Source organism: Myodes glareolus, chromosome 11 (assembly GCF_982192425.1).
Source record: "Myodes glareolus chromosome 11, mMyoGla1.1, whole genome shotgun sequence".
Taxonomy (NCBI): domain Eukaryota; kingdom Metazoa; phylum Chordata; class Mammalia; order Rodentia; family Cricetidae; genus Myodes; species Myodes glareolus.
The window spans coordinates 42914750-42932162 of NC_142036.1; the positions used below are offsets into that span (position 1 = coordinate 42914750).

General features: G+C 47.1%; 1 protein-coding gene across 8 annotated transcripts in view; it reads left to right on the forward strand.

The window, feature by feature from the left end:
- The window catches only part of Dpf3 (double PHD fingers 3), a 265496-nt gene that overhangs the window by 190216 nt on the left and 57867 nt on the right, over positions 1–17413 (forward strand). The gene's annotated exons all lie outside the window — the stretch shown is intronic.

Genomic DNA, 17413 nt, shown 5'->3' on the forward strand with positions numbered 1-17413 from the left:
TCTGGTCTTTCTCTCCTTCCTCAACTTGCAGTTATGAATTAGAAATGAAAAGGGGGCTGGGCATTCACGGTTAGACGGACTCTCTCCCATCCTCTATGGTTTCTGGGATGACAAAAGCCCCCAAACAGGATGTGGTCATGGAATCTGTTGAGCTTGCTTCAAGATCTGGGTCATACTGAGATCACTGGAGGGAGAGGTATTTGTGGACATTTGATGTGGGCTTTTGCTTCGTTTATACAATTTGTTGGTAGATAGTTTAAAACCTTTTTTTCATTTAGATTTGGTTTATTATTTCATGCATATGAGCATTTTTGCCTGCATGTATGTGCATGTGTAGCACATGCACATATATGCAGTGCCTGTTGAGGTCAGAAGACTGTGTCAGGTCCCCCGCGACTGAAGTGGCAGGGGTTGTGAGCCTCCATGTGAGCATGAGGTATTGACTCTGGATGCTCTGGAGGGGCAGTGAGTGCTGTTAGGCTCTGAGCTAATGCTCCAGCCCTGGTATACATTCTTAAAGTGAACAAAGACTCTGCCTTTTAAAAGCAGCCAGATTCTAAATTTAAAGATGATTCCTGTGTAGTTGAGTATCTCAGCTTGTGGGACAAATTCCAGATGGACACTTTCTCCACGTGTCTGAAACCATGGGCATTCCCTGGCTAAGACCTTTGTTTAGGTTTGTGTGTGGTTCTTCCAGGCCAGTGTCCCATGTTCACTGGTCATGCTGCCTTCTCTATCAGTGTGCTATGGCTGGCACAACAAAATACCTCAGACCAGAAGTCTTAAACTATAGCAATTAGTTTCTCACGGTTCTGGGAACTTGAGAAGCCAAGGTCAAGGCACTGTCAATGTTGGATTCTAGATATCCCTCTCCATGGTTTGCAAATGGCTGTCCTCTGGCAGCTCTGCCCTTGTCTCTCCATGCACACAGGTCATTCTTATAAGGTCATCAGGCAGACTGAATCAGGACCTGCCCGCCCTAATAGCTGCATTGTGTGTGTGTGTGTGTGTGTGTGCCTGTGTGCATGCATGCACATATATATCTGTCTATCTGTGCATCTGTGTGTCTGTCTGTCTTTCACACTTACATGTAATCTCAGTTGGCTTTCACTTTGCTTTTTGAGACCAAGTCTCTCACTGAACATGAAATTCACTGATTTGGCAAGACTGGCTGTGGAGACCTCCAGGGTCGCCCATCTTTGTGTCCCCAGCTCTGGGATTATAGGTGCATGCAGCTATTTCCATCTTTTTGTATGGGTGCTGGAGGCACAGTCTAAACTCAGGTCCCTGTGTCTTCATGACAACCACTTACCAGTTGAGCTGTCTCCCCAGCTTCTCCAGTAGTCTCATTTAACAAACTTCACCTCTTCATTTACTACGTCTCCTCCTCCTCCTCCTTCTTCAAAAGATTTATTTTCACTTTAAATCACATGTATATGTGTGTCTGTATGTGGGTATGTGCATGTGAGTGCAGTGCCTGTGGAGGCCAGAAGAGGGCATCAGGTCCCTTAAGCTGGAGTTACAGGTAGTTGCGAGCCACCCTATGTAAGCTCTGGAAACAGAGCAAGAACAGTGCACTCCCTTAACCACTGAGCCCTCTCTCCAGCACTTTGATTCCTTCTTTATCTATCTCTAGCTTTAGTAGAACCAAATGCCAAAGTAGAGGTTAAGCTTCAATATAGGAACTTGGAATTGGGGAAAATGTATCCTGTGACATGAATTTGTTTTCAACTTTGAGGGTTCAATCTTTTAATGTGACAGACCCTTGCTTTCTCACCTCCTGTTGCCATCTGGGCAGACTCTGGGAAGCAGGGCTGGAGGAGGAGGGTGACTTCTTTCTTTCCGCACCAGATTCCGAGTCTCTGTGACAGCCGGCTCTCTGCCTGCCCTTTGGGAGAGCTCTCCTTTTCTGTCAGGGAAGACCTATCTGTTGAGGCAGCTGACAGCGCCATTCCCCCTTCTTGCCTCTTTACCTTCTCTGGTCTAAGTGTCCAGGAAGTCACAGGGAACTGTCACATCCTACCAAGAAGAGGCTGGAAATGATCTTCGGCTTTTGGTGCTATCTGGAAAGCACAGATTAGTGATTTGTTCTCTCTCCAGCATGTCTGTTAGCTTTCTTTCTCACCCCTCCAGTGCTAGCCTAGCTCTTGCACTTCCTCAATGTCTGGCCATTTGCTTCTGCGTACAGGCACCCTACTTTATAGTGTTTTGATGGCTTCCTTTGTGTTGTGTTTTCCCTCACTTCTTTAGTGTCCACAGTGAGTGATGGTTTCGCACACTCGTGTATATATATATGTGTACATGTGCAAAGTTTTGGCAACAACAGTAAGTGGAAGGAGACGCTCCTTCCCAGCCATTCCTGAGGTCCCCTCCAAGTAGATTTCTGTGATCAGCACTGACATTCTTTGCTCTTTCTGCAAGATTTCAAATGTGAAATTATCAGTAGCATCTGCGTCCTCCTTAGGTATTGTCCGAGGGAGAGCACATGGACTTGCCTAGTAAAGAAACTGTGCCTTTCCTTTCTCTACACAGGGACATGCCTCATGCTTGTCTTCATTGTCTGTGGGTGAGCAACATGCTCCAGTTCCCCCTCCATCCTTTTTCCTTTCTCACCCTGCCGATGAGACATGGACTTCTTCACAAAGCATCATTTGACCTCCCAGAGAGGATCAGCCATATGTGGGTGATCTAGGCCCTCTTTAGACAAAGACAGTTCCAGAAACTCCAGAAACGCCCCTTGTTTTAATTAATTTTCTCTTTGAGGTGTCTTCTCACAACTTTGTCTCCGCAAACTCTGTGCCCAGCCCTAATTTCACCTGAAGGGAAGTGGGCACAGCAGACAAGCCCCTAGCCTTAGTCTCTCTGGACAAACCCAGCGGTAGCTGCTCGCCCTGGCTTCTGTGGGCCACACACACTACTGTATCGATTCGCTTGCTGCTCTGAATGTGCGCTCTATTTCCTCCCACATGCCCCTGGTGAGCAGGCCCCCGCCATTTTCCTGTGAGCACTAATTGCTGGCATCATTAATACCCAGTCATTAGCTGCTCTCACTGTTTGGGGCTTGGAGTGGGCTCCCATCCACACTTCCCCTAAATGCCACCAGGGCTGTGTGGTGAACTGAATGTGACAGCTCAGCAGCATCCTGAGAGCTCAGCTCCCTGGTCCTCTCCCAGCCAGGTCTCCAGGAGGGCAGAAGAGCTTAATCCAGGGAGGCTAATCTGTGGCTCCCCCAGGAGAAAGTCTGGATGCTGACAAGTGGAAATGCTGACATTCCTTTTAGTAGTGCTGTGGGATGATACCCAGGCTGCTGTCACAGTAAAAGAGCCCCACAAATACAGAGATATGCAGGGCCACAGGCAAGTAGCTCACACCACCTGCAGCCATTGGGGCCTTTTGACTTTGGTACTCCTACTGTCCTTTGCTCCATCCCCTTCAGCTGTGTCCTCAACAGAGCCCAGGGCTCATCCCCATATCTGCAACTTTTTAATTGAAAGGATAAAGTGGCCAGCTGGAGTCAGCAGTGACCTTCCCTCCCCCCAGCCCTTGCTGCCCTGAGCTGCCAACTCAGCAGTCACCTGGCACCCCTGCTATCCTCCTGCTCCTCCCAGAGGACTCATCCCCTGCTCTCCTCCTGCTCCTCCCAGAGGATGCATCCCTTGCTGTCCTCCCGCTCCTCCAGAGGACTCATCCCCTGCTGTCCTCCTGCTCCTCACAGAGGACTCATCCCCTGCTGTTCTCCTGCTCCTCCCAGAGGACGCATCCCCTGCTGTCCTCCTGCTCCTCCAGAGGACTCATCCCCTGCTGTTCTCCTGCTCCTCCCAGAGGATGCATCCCCTGCTGTCCTCCTGCTCCTCCCAGAGGATGCATCCCTTGCTGTCCTCCCGCTCCTCCAGAGGACTCATCCCCTGCTGTCCTCCTGCTCCTCACAGAGGACTCATCCCCTGCTGTTCTCCTGCTCCTCACAGAGGACGCATCCCCACCATTGTTCCTTTTCTACTCTCTCTCATTTTCTCCTGAGTGTTCATTTCTGGGTTTCTTCCCTATAGGTTTCCCTCCTTTGCTTTGTGTTTGAGGCTCTCTCTACCTCAATGACAGATGAGTGGCTACGGAGGCTTGGAGCTTAGACCTCCCTCTGGGAGAAATGACCTTTCTGATGGGATCTTTCTCTATAGGGTTGCTTCCCTCCCCCTGCCCCGGGATGAGGCTAGGGTCTTTTTTCCCATTAGTTTCTCTTACCACATTCATCTATATATAGTTATGCCTACATATAGCCGTGGGTGTACATGAATAAAAGGAGGGGTGGTTTGATCAGGACTCTGAGTGTCAGTGATATTCAATCACTCTCTGCTGTGATTCTTTTAGAGTAATCAAGATTAACATTCAAAATCTCAATGACCCAGGCCCACAATTTCAAAAATCTTTAAAATTTTGTTTACTTTCTTTGTGCAACTGGAATCTACTGAAGATGTTTTCAGGACCCTTTTGGGGGTAGTGATGAGATCAAAGTTTTGGATTTAATCATAAAAATGATATAAATAAATATGTGTTGTTCATTCATTCATTTATTGAATCCATCCATCAGTGCATCTAGCCATTCAACCAACCATCCATCCATGCATCTATCTGCCCACCCACACATCATCCATCTCCCTACCCACCTACTCATCCATCCACCCATTCATCTACCTATCTACCTATCCACCGAGCATCCAGCCATCCACGCATCCAGCCATCCACGCATCCATCCATCCATGCATCCACCCATACACCTACCAATCTACTCCCAACCCACTCACCCATCCACCCATCTGTCCACCCATATATCCATGCCTGTATTCATCCATCTATCCATACATCCATGCATTGCATGCATCCATCCGTCCACCCATACATCCATGCATGCATGCATCCATCTATCCATATATCCATGCATGCATCCATCCATTCACTCATCTATCTATCTGCAAGTTTGGTGCCTATACACCGAATGCTGACTAAACACTGAGGCTGAGAAGCAGAGGTGTGAATAAGATTTGTTCTCATCTTTGAGAAGCTCACAGTCTTCAGTGGGAGTGCGTAATGTGCAAAGGATGAGTGTGTCTAAGGTTCATAGTCCTATGTGTTATGTGTCATGAGGCAGGGGTGCTCTTGGTGGGGCACTAGCCTTATATTTGCTGACTCATTGGACATGGAGAGTCTCAGACTTCCCCAGCAGAGAGTCCCAGGGTAGGAACCCATGTGAAGGGTATTCTGGTCTGTGTGAAAGCTTACGGACCACTGCACTGTAAGGCTTTGAAAGAGTTCACTAATGAGGGGATGATCAGGTTGACCCTTGAAAAGCAAGGAACAATATTCAGGATGGAGAAGATACCAGGTTTCAGAATGGATACAGGCTGCGAGGTATAAGACAGAATGGCCACATGCATATAGTTGATAGCAGCAGGATTGATCCCATGGTAGTGTTGAAGTCAGGACTGAATGAGACAAGAGTCCACAATTGGAGGCATCTTCTGTATTATGTGGCAGAGACTTTATTCTATGGGGACCATCAGAACCATCCTTAGAAGGAAAGAGAGGATTTAAAAAGAAGCCCATTTTATTTAATAACTTTTATTTAAAAGCATAACTAAATATACGCGTTCAAACCAAACTTGGAGTTCTTAGGAGGGAAGTATTTTAAAATACTGTTCTATAAAATTGATCTCAAGTTTTCAGGTCCATGTAATTGAAGTCAGGATGTCCTAGGTCCCTGGAGGTCAGACTCCTGTGTGGGAGTTACGCGTTGGGTCAGAATTAAGCTTCCCCTTTCTGTCACTCTTGAGAGGAAAATGCCCAGAGCTAGTCTGTTGCTGAGGGCAGGGTGTGCTTTGTGGAACTGTAAAGGGAGAGCCAAATTGATTAAGGGTAATGTCGGCTGATTAGATAATCTGGAAATTAGTCTGATAATGTGCAAATTATCTAAGAGCAGTGCATGATGTCATTGCCACACTGCTGGGAAAGTCTAGCAGATGTTTGTCTTCTGACATGCTGTCCTCTGCCATAGGCCTAGGGGCAGCTAGCACCGGCTTCAGAGGACGAAGAACGCCTTGGAGATGTGCTTGGAAATCTTGGGCATCTCTGAATGGTATCTGAAAAGCTATAAAACCCATTTAGCCTACTCCTTAGTGAGCTTGGTATTGGTACGTCAGCCCTGGTTATAGAGGTGAGGCAAAACCAGACACGCGACTGTTTCTGAGGAAGCCAACCTCTTCTCCCCTTTTATTTTCCCAAAGAACAAATCTTGGAAGTAGCAATAGATAGTTTTTGCTGAGCGATGATTTACATGGTTTTCAGGCTACAAAGCAAGCCTGAGGGGTTGCTTGGGTCCTTGGAGGTGTAAGTACCTGGAGGTAATTTCCCAGTCCTGTGTCTGAGAGGATGGTGGTGGTGTTGGAATCAGATGGTCCAGAGTGTGATCCATGACCTTGTCAATCTGCTACCCACTGCTCTGGGAATGTGGGTCAGCTACTGACATCTCCCTCCCCTTAGCTGCCTTATCTATAGCCCACCCTCGCCTCACAGGCTTGCTGTGCATCTTCAATGAGATGAAGGGGTATGGGATTGGCACTAAATCTGTTCATTGTGAGCAGCCATATCCCATCCCTGTTTGGATCGGCAGAGCATGTCTGTGACCACAGATGGCTAATCTGAGTCAGAAGCTCTATCTGAGGCAACATGAGGGGACTTTTCTGACATTCTGATGCTAACTGCCCCTGAGGACTCGTTGGCATCCATGGAAATTATCAGAGCCTGACCTGACCCTAGCAGACAGTCACGGTGCTGCAGAAGGAGCAGAGAGTTCCACATCCTGATCTGCAGACACCGTGTCTCGTACTAGACAGCTTGAGCACATGAGACCTCAGAACCTGCCCCCACACTTCCTCCAACAAGGCCACGCCTACTCCAATGCTTCCTAATAGTGATACTCCCCATGGGAAAGCATTCAAAGACGTGAGTCTCTGGGGCCATATCTATTTAAACCACCACAGTCATCGTCCTTGGAGAACTTCTAGGGTCATAGAGAAATAAGATAGATGCATGAAACCTGGCCAGAGAAGGAACTGGCGTGGAATCCAGTGAAGGGTGCGCTCCTGTATTCACCAGGCCATTTTCTGGAGCTGACTCTCCACATGCAGACTGTGTCTGAGTCTCTGTGGTTTCACTTGCTCTCTGTCATAATTATACAGAATGTTCAGGATTGAGGAATTCTACAGACTGAGCAGCCTCCATGACAACAATAACACTTGCTAGCATATCTTGAGTGTCTCAGACATTCTTGGCTCATTCACTCGTTACAATGGCCCTATAGATAGGTGCTATCTTGCTTCAGAAGCACATGAAGGCCAAGTGACACTCCCGTGGATGAGGCATGAATGTAGATTCCCGACTTATCTCTGTGTCTTGAGAAAGCTTACTTATTTAGGCCTTTGATTCTCTTCCTGTTTAATCAGAAATGAAATGATCTTGCATGTAGGAGAGGAAGAGGGGAAAGAAATGATGGATAATCTATTAGGTACCTGGCAGTTCTCACACATCATCTCCAGTAATGCTCACAAGTCCGGGTGGCATGTGCTAGAATTCTCATTTTACAGAGGAGAAAATGGAGGGTCACAGAGAGGTTGGAGTAACTCGTTTCAATGCAGACAGCGAGTTGGAAAGTTGAGGTGTGGATGGCTTGGACACCATTCAGCTGTGTCAGGACACTGGAATACCAAGTGATGGGTTCCAGGCCCAGCCTCCTGGAACTTTCTCATGGACCTACTCATGATGTCCTTTTTCACCTGTTAGCCAGATGTCAGATGCATCTTATTACACAGTGGGATTTCAGAAGAGATGAATGCATTAACAGGCCATGTCTTTGTTAGCTTATGCTGCCTAATAGCTTGTGTCTTCGTTAGGTTTCTATTGCTGTGATAAAACACCATTCCAGAAAGAACTTGGGGGAGGAGATGGTTTATTTCGTCTTAGATTTTTAGTTAACATTCTATTGCTGAGGAAAATCAGGGCAGGAATTCAGGCAGGGCAGGACCTTGGAGGCAGGAACTGAAACAGAGGTCATGGAGGGGTGGCTTGGTCCTCATGACTTGCTCAGTCTTCTCTTTTTATGATGCCCAGGACTACCAGCCCAGGTGTAGCACTGCCCACAGTGATCTAGGCCCTCCCACATCAATCATCAACTAAGAAAGTGCTCCAAAGCCTTGCGCACAGGCCAATCCGGTGAAGGCATTTTCTCAATTGACTTCTTCCAAAAATGACTTCTTCTTCCAAAATGACTCCAGCTTGTGTCAAGATGACATAAAAGTCAGCCAGCAGCACAGTTTGCTTTCTGTTGCTGTGATGAAACACTGACTGAAACCAACTTGGAGCACAAAGGGTTTAGTTTAGCTTGCAGGTGAGAGACCATCACTGAGAATGATGCCAAGACAGGAACTCACAGAAACTCTTGAAGCAGAAATTGGAGACTATGGAGAAAGACTGACTTGCACCTTCTGACTTGGTCAGATACCTTTCTTAGACAATCCATGCATTCCTGCCTGGGCTAGCACTGCCCACAATGGACTGGGCTCTCCTATCTCAATTAACAATCGAGAAAATGCCTTAAAGATATGCCCCACAGGTCAGTCTCATGGAGGCAATTCCTCAATTAAGGATCCTACTTTTCAGATATGTCAAGTTGATAGCCAAGATTAGCCATCAAAGACAGCCATCACGGAATTCTTGGCCTGAACCACAGAAATGGACTTCTCACAATGCTAGAGATAAAGGTCTAAGATCAACACGAGAGTAGAGTTGGTGTCCTGTTAGGACATTATTCTTGGCATACACCAGCCACTCGCGTCCTCTGCTCTGACACAATCTTTGCTCTAATGTGTGCAGGCAGAGAAAGAGAACTCCCTGATTGCTTCTCCCTACTCCCATTGTGATGGCCCCATCCTCACAACTTCACCAAATCTTTTTACTTTCCAGAGGCCCCAGCTCCAAATGACGCCACATAGGGCACAGGCCTTCAACCTAAGATCTGGGGAATATGGGGTTACACTTAATTCCACATCGGACACATTTATTTCTTAAAGCTCTTTGATGACTTTGATGTTTGTGATGGTTTTATGGACCATCACGTTACAGTCTCAATGGGTCTGTAATCTCTAGGCAAGTTTTAGTATAGTTTTACAAAAGGTCAAACATCACACTATTTTGTGATTCTCCTGTACCTTTTCCTTTTTACTTTGTATCTCACCATTTCCTTAGCTAAAAAACTCACTCTTTTCTTTTAAAAATAATGATTTATGCCCCTAGTGAAAATTTTAGAATGCCTCCTTTGACTTGCATCTGTTACTTTCTTTCAACTCCCATATCAAATGTTCCTAAAACATACATCCATGACTGTCTCATTCTGGCCACCACTGGCTTCTGCACACATCACGGCAATGCCTTATTCTTCTGTTCCCCTGCCTTCTTCTTGCCTCGTATAGTCTGTTCTCCGCAGAGCAGCCAGAGTGGTCTTTCAAAGGGACAGAGTAGAGCATAGCACATTTTTCTCTCACATGTGCACAACCTGTGCTTCTCACACAAGACCCTCATGTTGGCTTCTTACAGTGTGGTCCGTAGAATCAGCACCACCTGGGACCATGGTGACCAGTCATCCAGAGCCCCAGGAAACCCTTGGTCAGAGCCAAACCTTGAAGGTTGACCATCTTACTAGAGAACTTGTGAGAAATGAGTTTTCAGATCCTTCCCTAGATCTAGGAATTCCAATTTGAATTTTAATGGACTCTCAACATGGTTTTCATTTTATTTTATTTTATTTTTGTGCATGGGGGGTGTGTGGCATGTCACAGCACACACATGGAGGATAATTTGTGGGAGCGAGTTCCCTTTTTCCACCATGTAGGTCCTAAGTTTCAAATTCAGATTTCAGGTTTGGTGGCAGATACCTTTACCTACTGAGTCCTTTGGCCAGCCTCTCCAAATGATTTTCATAGCAAAGTTTGGGAAGCCCTGCCTTATAAAAGTGAAATATCTATCTATCTATCTATCTATCTATCTATCTATCTATCTATCTATCTATCTATCCATCCTATGTATACTGCCAGACTTTTGAACCTGAGTTTCCTGAAGGCATAGTTATACGTTGTGTGGTAAGGTAAGGTATATTTGGTGGGCTGGTCAAGGACACGCTGGCTGGCTTCATTGCCAAGATAATTGTTAACTTTTGCCTTGGACAAGCTGCTTTGCCTTCTTGTGCCTCAAGTGTCTTCAATGCAAAAGCATAACATTGATAATGCTATCTATGGCTGCAATGAAGATTGCAAATCACTGAAGTCAAATCACTAAAGAGCACAATGTCAACAGAAACTGTGTGTGGCATCCGGTGGTAGAGCCGCCACACATCCCACAAGAGTTGTGTGAGCTGGTTTCGATCTAAAATGTTCCTCCAAGTCTTGTGTGTTGAATCCCTCGTCCTCAGCCCACAGGACTACTGAGGAATGGTCAAATCTTAGATGGGGGTGGACATAGTGAGAAATAGATAGGTCATTATGTGTGTAGGATGTGACTTTAAAGGGGGTATTATGAGCCTTGCTGTGTCCTGTCTTTCTCATTTTGCTTCCTGATCGCCGTGGGTTGAATAGTTTTCCTGTCACATCCGCCCTACTCGTAACAAACTGTGCTACTACAGGCCTAACACAACTGGCCAGTGAGACCTGGGATCCCCGTGTCTCTGCCTCTCAGCACCAGGATTACGGGTCCACGTTGACACATCCAGCTTTTTCTGCTTGTTCCGGGTTCCCCAAGCTACAGCAGCAACCGCTTCACCCACCACTCCATCTCTCTAGTCTTCCACTTTGTGCTTTGAGACAGGATCTCCCACTAGCCTGGAATTCTTAGGTTAGGTTAAGCCAGCTGGCCAGCGAGCCCCAGGGACCTCCCTGTGTTTCTCTCTCCAGTGCTGAATGTCCACACCTGAATGTTTCACGTGGGTTCTGGGAACCAGAAGTCAGGTCCTCATGCTTGTATGACAGGTCCTCATGCTCCTTGACTGAACTGTTCCCCTCTCTAGCCAATACAGCAAACCCTTCTGGCTCCCATCACCCACCTCCTGCCCACCCGATGGGTGTGTCCTTCTGCTTGGACCATCACGCCTGGGTTTGGCTGCCTTTTGGTCTCCTCATCTCTTGGTCTTTTCCTAATCCTTAGGTCTGAAGCCCAAGGCCCCCAGCCTTTTCTTTTTCTTTAAATTCTCTATTTTTAGTCTATTGGGCACAGAAACTGAGTTCTCTTGCAGACGGAGTTCATAGGCGGTGCTATTGCAGAGGTCACCCTGGTCAGGCACGTTGTCCCGCCACAAAGCCGGCCTCTGCGACTGTGTGTCCATCCTTTCATTGTTTATTATCAGCTTGGCGACAATCTTATGTGCCAGGTGCTAGGAACACAGAGAAGAAAGACAGTGCTCCTGCCCTCGGGGAGCTCCTGGCTAATTGGGGGAGAGACACAAACAGGAACGATGAAAGCCAGCATCCCTTTGGGTTGGGATAAATTCCCCCTCCTGTCTTTTCTTCTACACGATTCTAATCCTCAAGTAATAGACACAAAAGGACATTAAATAGTCCTCTAACACATTGCCTGCTTGGGACAGGTGTATGCAGGGGACACCTCCCCCGCACCCCACTGTGTGCTGAGGCCTCCTCAGAGATGCCAGCCCTTCAATCCTGCCTTTAACTCCTTGCCACCTTGTGTCTCGCTTCCCTGTGGCATGTGCTGCCTTCCAGCTCACTTTGTCTCATGTTGTCCTTGACGATACAGAGTGTGGCGATTTATCAGGCTCGTCCACGAACTTGAAGACTTATTAAATCAGTCCTGGGCCTTCCCTTCTCCAGACAGACTAATCTCAGGGCTCTGGTTGTCCTGTGTTGCTGTCCAGCCTCACCCTCCATTCATACCGCTGTTCTCAGTGCTTGGTGGCCAGATGGCAAGGGAAGAGGACTCTTGATGGCTTAAAGGCCATGCGGTGAGCAGACCTCGGTGGCCATTTCCCCAGGAGGGTCCCTGGATCTTCTGGCTTTATGCATCCAGGGTGAAAGACATTGTTTGCCTTTCTCCTGTAGCCTGGAAGCAGGGCCTGATTGCTGGGAGGGAGGTGGCCACACACCAGCCTGAATGGAATCCCAACACTTTTTATTCCTTGGATCTGTGGGATTTATTTTTTCATCAATTCTAGGGAAGCAGTGAAAAAGGTGGCAGGCCTTGAGGATAATTTATATGAGTAAACACGTAAGGAGTCGGGTGAGCGCGAGCATGAGAATTAAGGCCATTTATCGAGGCTTTGATGCTCTGCTTGCCCTCTGGTCCAGCCTTCCCCACAGTCTCGATCACACCACTTTTAACCCTCTCCTGGCTCTGTTCCACGTCTGGCTGCTTCCATCTCTGCTCAGCTGCCTTCCCTTCCCTGTTTGCTGCCTGCTTCCCTGCCCCTCCCAAAGCCCTCATTAAAGGCTGGGAGAAGGTAGTGGATGTGGCGGTGGTCTCCAGCTGAGGCCTGCTCACTGATTCTGACGGGAAGGCACATTGGTTGATGCTCTCCCTCCTCGCCCTCCCTGTCTCTGAGGCTGCTTCCTCCAGCCTAGCCTGTCCACTGTGCCTTCTATGGCCAGCCTGGGGCAGCCTTTCTGTACGGCCTCTTTCCCACTCCCCTTTCCTTTACTCTGTCTTCTAAAGATGCGCCTGCACAGCCAAGTGGTACCAGGCTAAGATGCTTTACACTTGAGAGATGAAGTAATAACAGGTGGCAAGAGCAGAGGCTGCTGGAGCCCAGGATTCCAGTTGCCATGGAAACATGTCAGCCCGGTAGAGGGACAGAGGAACTGTCAGCCATGGAGGGTGGCGGGGGAACAAGTGAGAGGGGTTAGGAGAGGCACATCTTTTCCTGGAGGGCTCTGCTTATAGCTCCCAGTTTTTTTTCCAGGTGCTATACACCCCAAGCAAGCAGGCTCTGGACAAACAGCTGCAGATTGGGGGCTGGAGCTCACGCTAGCTAGTGGACACTGAACATGGCCTCACGCTTGTGCACACCAGGTCCTGGCAGGCAGCCTGAGCATCTGCTCAGAACGAGGGGCCATGCCTTTGTGCATATGCCAGGAAGAAGCATCAACTGCTGGCCTGCTTCCTCCTTCCCCAGGACACCTGGGATATGGTTCTAATCTCTCCAGAGCTCAGGAGAGAGGTTATTGATGGTGTCCAGACTGGCCATGAGTGACAGGTATATTGCAGCAGGGTAGCATTCACAGGAGAGCAAGGCAAACCTGTCATGGATTTGGGACTTTATTTTCTATGGCCATAAGACATAATTTAATCAGTAAGTCCTTTAGCATGCTGATGTTCCTCAGCATGCCTGCTCTCGCTTCTCTGAGCATGGTGGCGAGACTCTCTGAGCCAGTGAAATAGCCTATGTTGGACGTGTAAGTTAAGATACCCGTTTCTTTTCCTTTCTCTTGCTCTAGTTATTTAAATATCTCCTCTTTCTTCTCTGTTATTTTCCCCTGCATTTCTTCATGACCTTTGTACCTGACCTCTATTTATCCAAATTTGAGGTTTTCTTGAGTTGTCTGCCCCAGGTAAATCCCCAGACTCTCAAGGCTGACTTCCTTTTCTTGGCAGTTTACCCGTATCCCTTCTACGGTCTCTGTCACAAACACCAGTCACCAGTGAAGCAGACCCGTCACTGTGGACACTGCCGTCAGGACACCACTCGGGTGTCCTGTCCTCCCTGTCGTCCTCGGCTTCCAAGTCAGGCTAAAGGGGAACCTTATTTTCCATGAGCGGCAGCAGAGTCTCTATTTAAAGCCCACTTTAAAGGTCTGGACAAGCCCCCTATTTATAGTAAAATCCTTTTTATAATGATTCATGTATGGTGCCTGGAAATTGCTCATGGCTAGGTCAGACCTTAGGCCAATGTGGCCACAGGATGAGCTATGACTTAGCACTCTTTCAGACTCTCTGGAGTTCACCAGAGAACTGCTATCATAGAGTCAGCCTGGATGGATTACTATGGCAGGGACAGTAAATTGAAGTTCAAAGGGAATCCGCTTTTATCAGGCCAATCAAAATAATTTTTATTGCCTCAAGCTTTATAATTAATATATTGGATGAATCAAATAGACTCCAAAGAGGTTTATGAAATGCTTACCGTGCAAGGTACGGCCCAGAAAGTGTTTGCTTTTAGACCTCCTGGGGGGCTGAGCAGTTTGAACCTCTGGGGATGTACACAACTGGGGGTGAAACCCATCTCCTTTTTTTACAACTGAGACCTGAATTTTTGGATTTTGGGTACCTCACCTTTCAAACAACTCCTGCTTCACACAGCTTCTATAGGAACCAGTATATGCCAAGCATCTAGCAGAAGCCCCGCCATAGCAGTAAGCCGTATGGTAGATCCCTGATTCTCATCCTTCTCAACAAGCCTTTGAACCACGGGGAGGCTACGTGGGTAGATGTGACCTTGTATCATTTCTTAGGTGATAGTAAATTATGGTTTTGTGTTTTTTGGAGTGGCTGTGCTAACCAGACTTTTATTACTCGGATAAATACCCCAGAGGAACAATTCAGAGGAGAAAAGATTTGGTTCACAGTTCCAGAGGTTTTAAGCCACAGCTGTTCAGATTGGATTTTCAGGGTTACAATGAGGCAGAACATCATGGCAGACAGGGTATAGTGGGGGCAGAGCTACCTACGTCAGATGGCCAGGAAGCAGAGTAGCTTAGCCGGAAGGGGCCAGGGCCGTGATATACCCTCCAAAGACATGCGCCCAGTGACCCACTTTCTCAAACAAGGCTCCTTCTACAGTTTCACTCTCTCCCAATAATCTATTTGGATTTTGAACATACCGTTGGCTTAGATCGTGGATTAGGTCATGACCTGCACAGTACACTCAGTCCCCTTGAAGTTCTACCTTGGAACACTGCTGCTTTGGAAACCGATCTTTTCAACACATATGGTTTCATACCAAGCCTTAAAGCTATCTGCAGTATTATTCTTCTAGCGATTCAGGACCTTCAGCTACCTACTCTTGCATATTCTGGGAGTGGGTGTGAGTTTGTCTGTTTGGACATAGACTATCTCTTTGAGGAGTCAAAAAAAAAAGCCAAAAGCAAGAAAAGATTGCTTTGCTAGAGGGGAAGCTGATATCATGCTCTGTGTTCACGAAGAAGGTTCCAGGAGCATCATATGATACCTGTTTATATTTTTGTCGTCTTTTCTAAGCCATTCAACCCACAAATTGTTGGTCACCATTTCCAGTATGCAAGTCATGCAGGCAGCCCAGAGTTAAATCTATCTAAGGAAATAGATCATTGTGTGTTAATATATGAGACACATGTATCAAGAGATGTAATAATGCTACCAACATAGTGCCTTCTCGAAGCTGTAGTCATTATTGGGAATAGGTAGGGTCCATGGAAGCACCTGAATCTTGAATATCAAAGAGCATAAGGGAACTAATGTATATGCTCTTAGGCCATACCTTGTCATTTTGCTGAGATGGAAGGAAGCTTTGTGCCTATCGCTGCAAGAAGAGTAGAACCTCAGCTGAAGTTAAAGCGTGGCTGTTACTGTCCTCCTGCCCTCTCCTTCCCCACCTCGTGGTGCTCCATCACCGAGCCACACCTGTCTCTCACTGTCACCGTCTAAACTGGACATTGCTAAACCACAACAAACCCCTCACCTCTTCTTGCACATCCCTAAGTCTACGCTCCTCACTCCCTTACACAGACATTCTGTCTTTCTGTGTACACAGGGATACTGCCCTGACACCCTGTCTTCGGAAGCTTCTTTAAAACTCGGGTCCCATGCCTGCCAGACGAGTGCTCCACTAATGAGACATGTCCCCTGCTCTATTCTGGCTATTTTATTTAAATTCCATGAGTTGCCAAGGTAGGCCTTTAACTTTCTTTGGCAAGCCTTGAACTTAGAATTCTCCAGCCCCAGCCCCTTAAGTACCTGGAAATATAGGCTTGTACCACCAGACCTGACTTGGAGTTCTTGCTTCAATGGAGTAGTCTACTTCTTTGGTGAAGAATGTGAAGAACAGTCTGGAAGTTATTGTTTTCTCTATTTTCCCTCTTCATCTTTATAAACCATCAGGAAATACAGTCAATTGAAGGCTTGCAGGGCTTTTGGTGGCAGAAGGATTTTGAGAATGGGGAAGGCATCTGATATTGCAGGAAGTCTGTGTGCATATAGGAGAAAGTCAGACTGGGAGTCCGAGGCCTTTCTGGCACAGTGTATACGGATCTCCTGTCCTGTACATGGGAAGCTACTCAGATGTGAGGAGCACGGCCCACTTAATATCTAGTTCACCCAATCGTGAAACTTTGCTTCTAAATTTAATATTTTAGCACCGCTAGTTTATAGTTACCACTTAATAGCCTTCAGCATTTCTTTTGAATAGGAAGCCTTACGTTTATTTGCTTCTTAAACACGCTTAGATTTTCTCTAGGAAGTACTGGCAATGAGGGAGAGAGCAACTGAAAGCGGCAGAAAGGGCAGAGACTGGTACTTCTGGCTCGGGCAAAGCACACTTCATAGGCAGCATAAAATTTCGGCAGATGCGCAGGCCTTGGGAGAGTATTTGAAAAGTCACCCTGCTTGCTCTTCAGATGTCTTTGAGATCCAGTGCCCGCGGAAGGGAAGTCCATCCTCAAAAGACCACAGAGGGTGGCCCGTTCCTCTGCCTCCCCCAAACAGCCGACACTTTTCTTGCAGAGGATTGTCTGCCTGCTTGAAGATGGAAATCAATGACTTAGAAACTGATTAAACAATTCAAATAGCAACTGATAAATGGATTAACCCTCTGTAATGTAATTCCACTAGCCTTTGTCTTCCGCCTTCCCCAGGTAAGCTTTCTATTCCTGGAGGCAAAGCAGAGGCACGGAGGAAGCCAAGGCCAGAGGGAATCATATTAAAGGGGGCGAATCCGTTTATCACTTATGGTCTGGCTGGTGTTTCTGTTCACATATCTGCCTCCTCTTCACAGATTCGTACCCTACGGGACCCTGATTAATGTTAGCAGGTGAATAATGAAAGATAGCAGCGGACTCGGAGGATGCTGAGGAGGAACATACCCTAGTGGTTAAGGCTGACTCCACAGACAGAGAGACTTTTCTTGTTAGTGGCAATCAGGGAGTGTGAATATCCCTAAGAAATGTCTACAACAGGATGAGAGAAATAGGAAAATGGAAGCATTCTCCCGTGTGAGGAACCTGGTCTGGGCTTTCCAACCATCCCTTAGTAACTGGGAATGACTTTGGGCCTCAAAGACATGGGCATTACCACTGGGCTCTGTTTTCAAGGTCACACCTAAGGAGTGTTCAACACCTTTGTT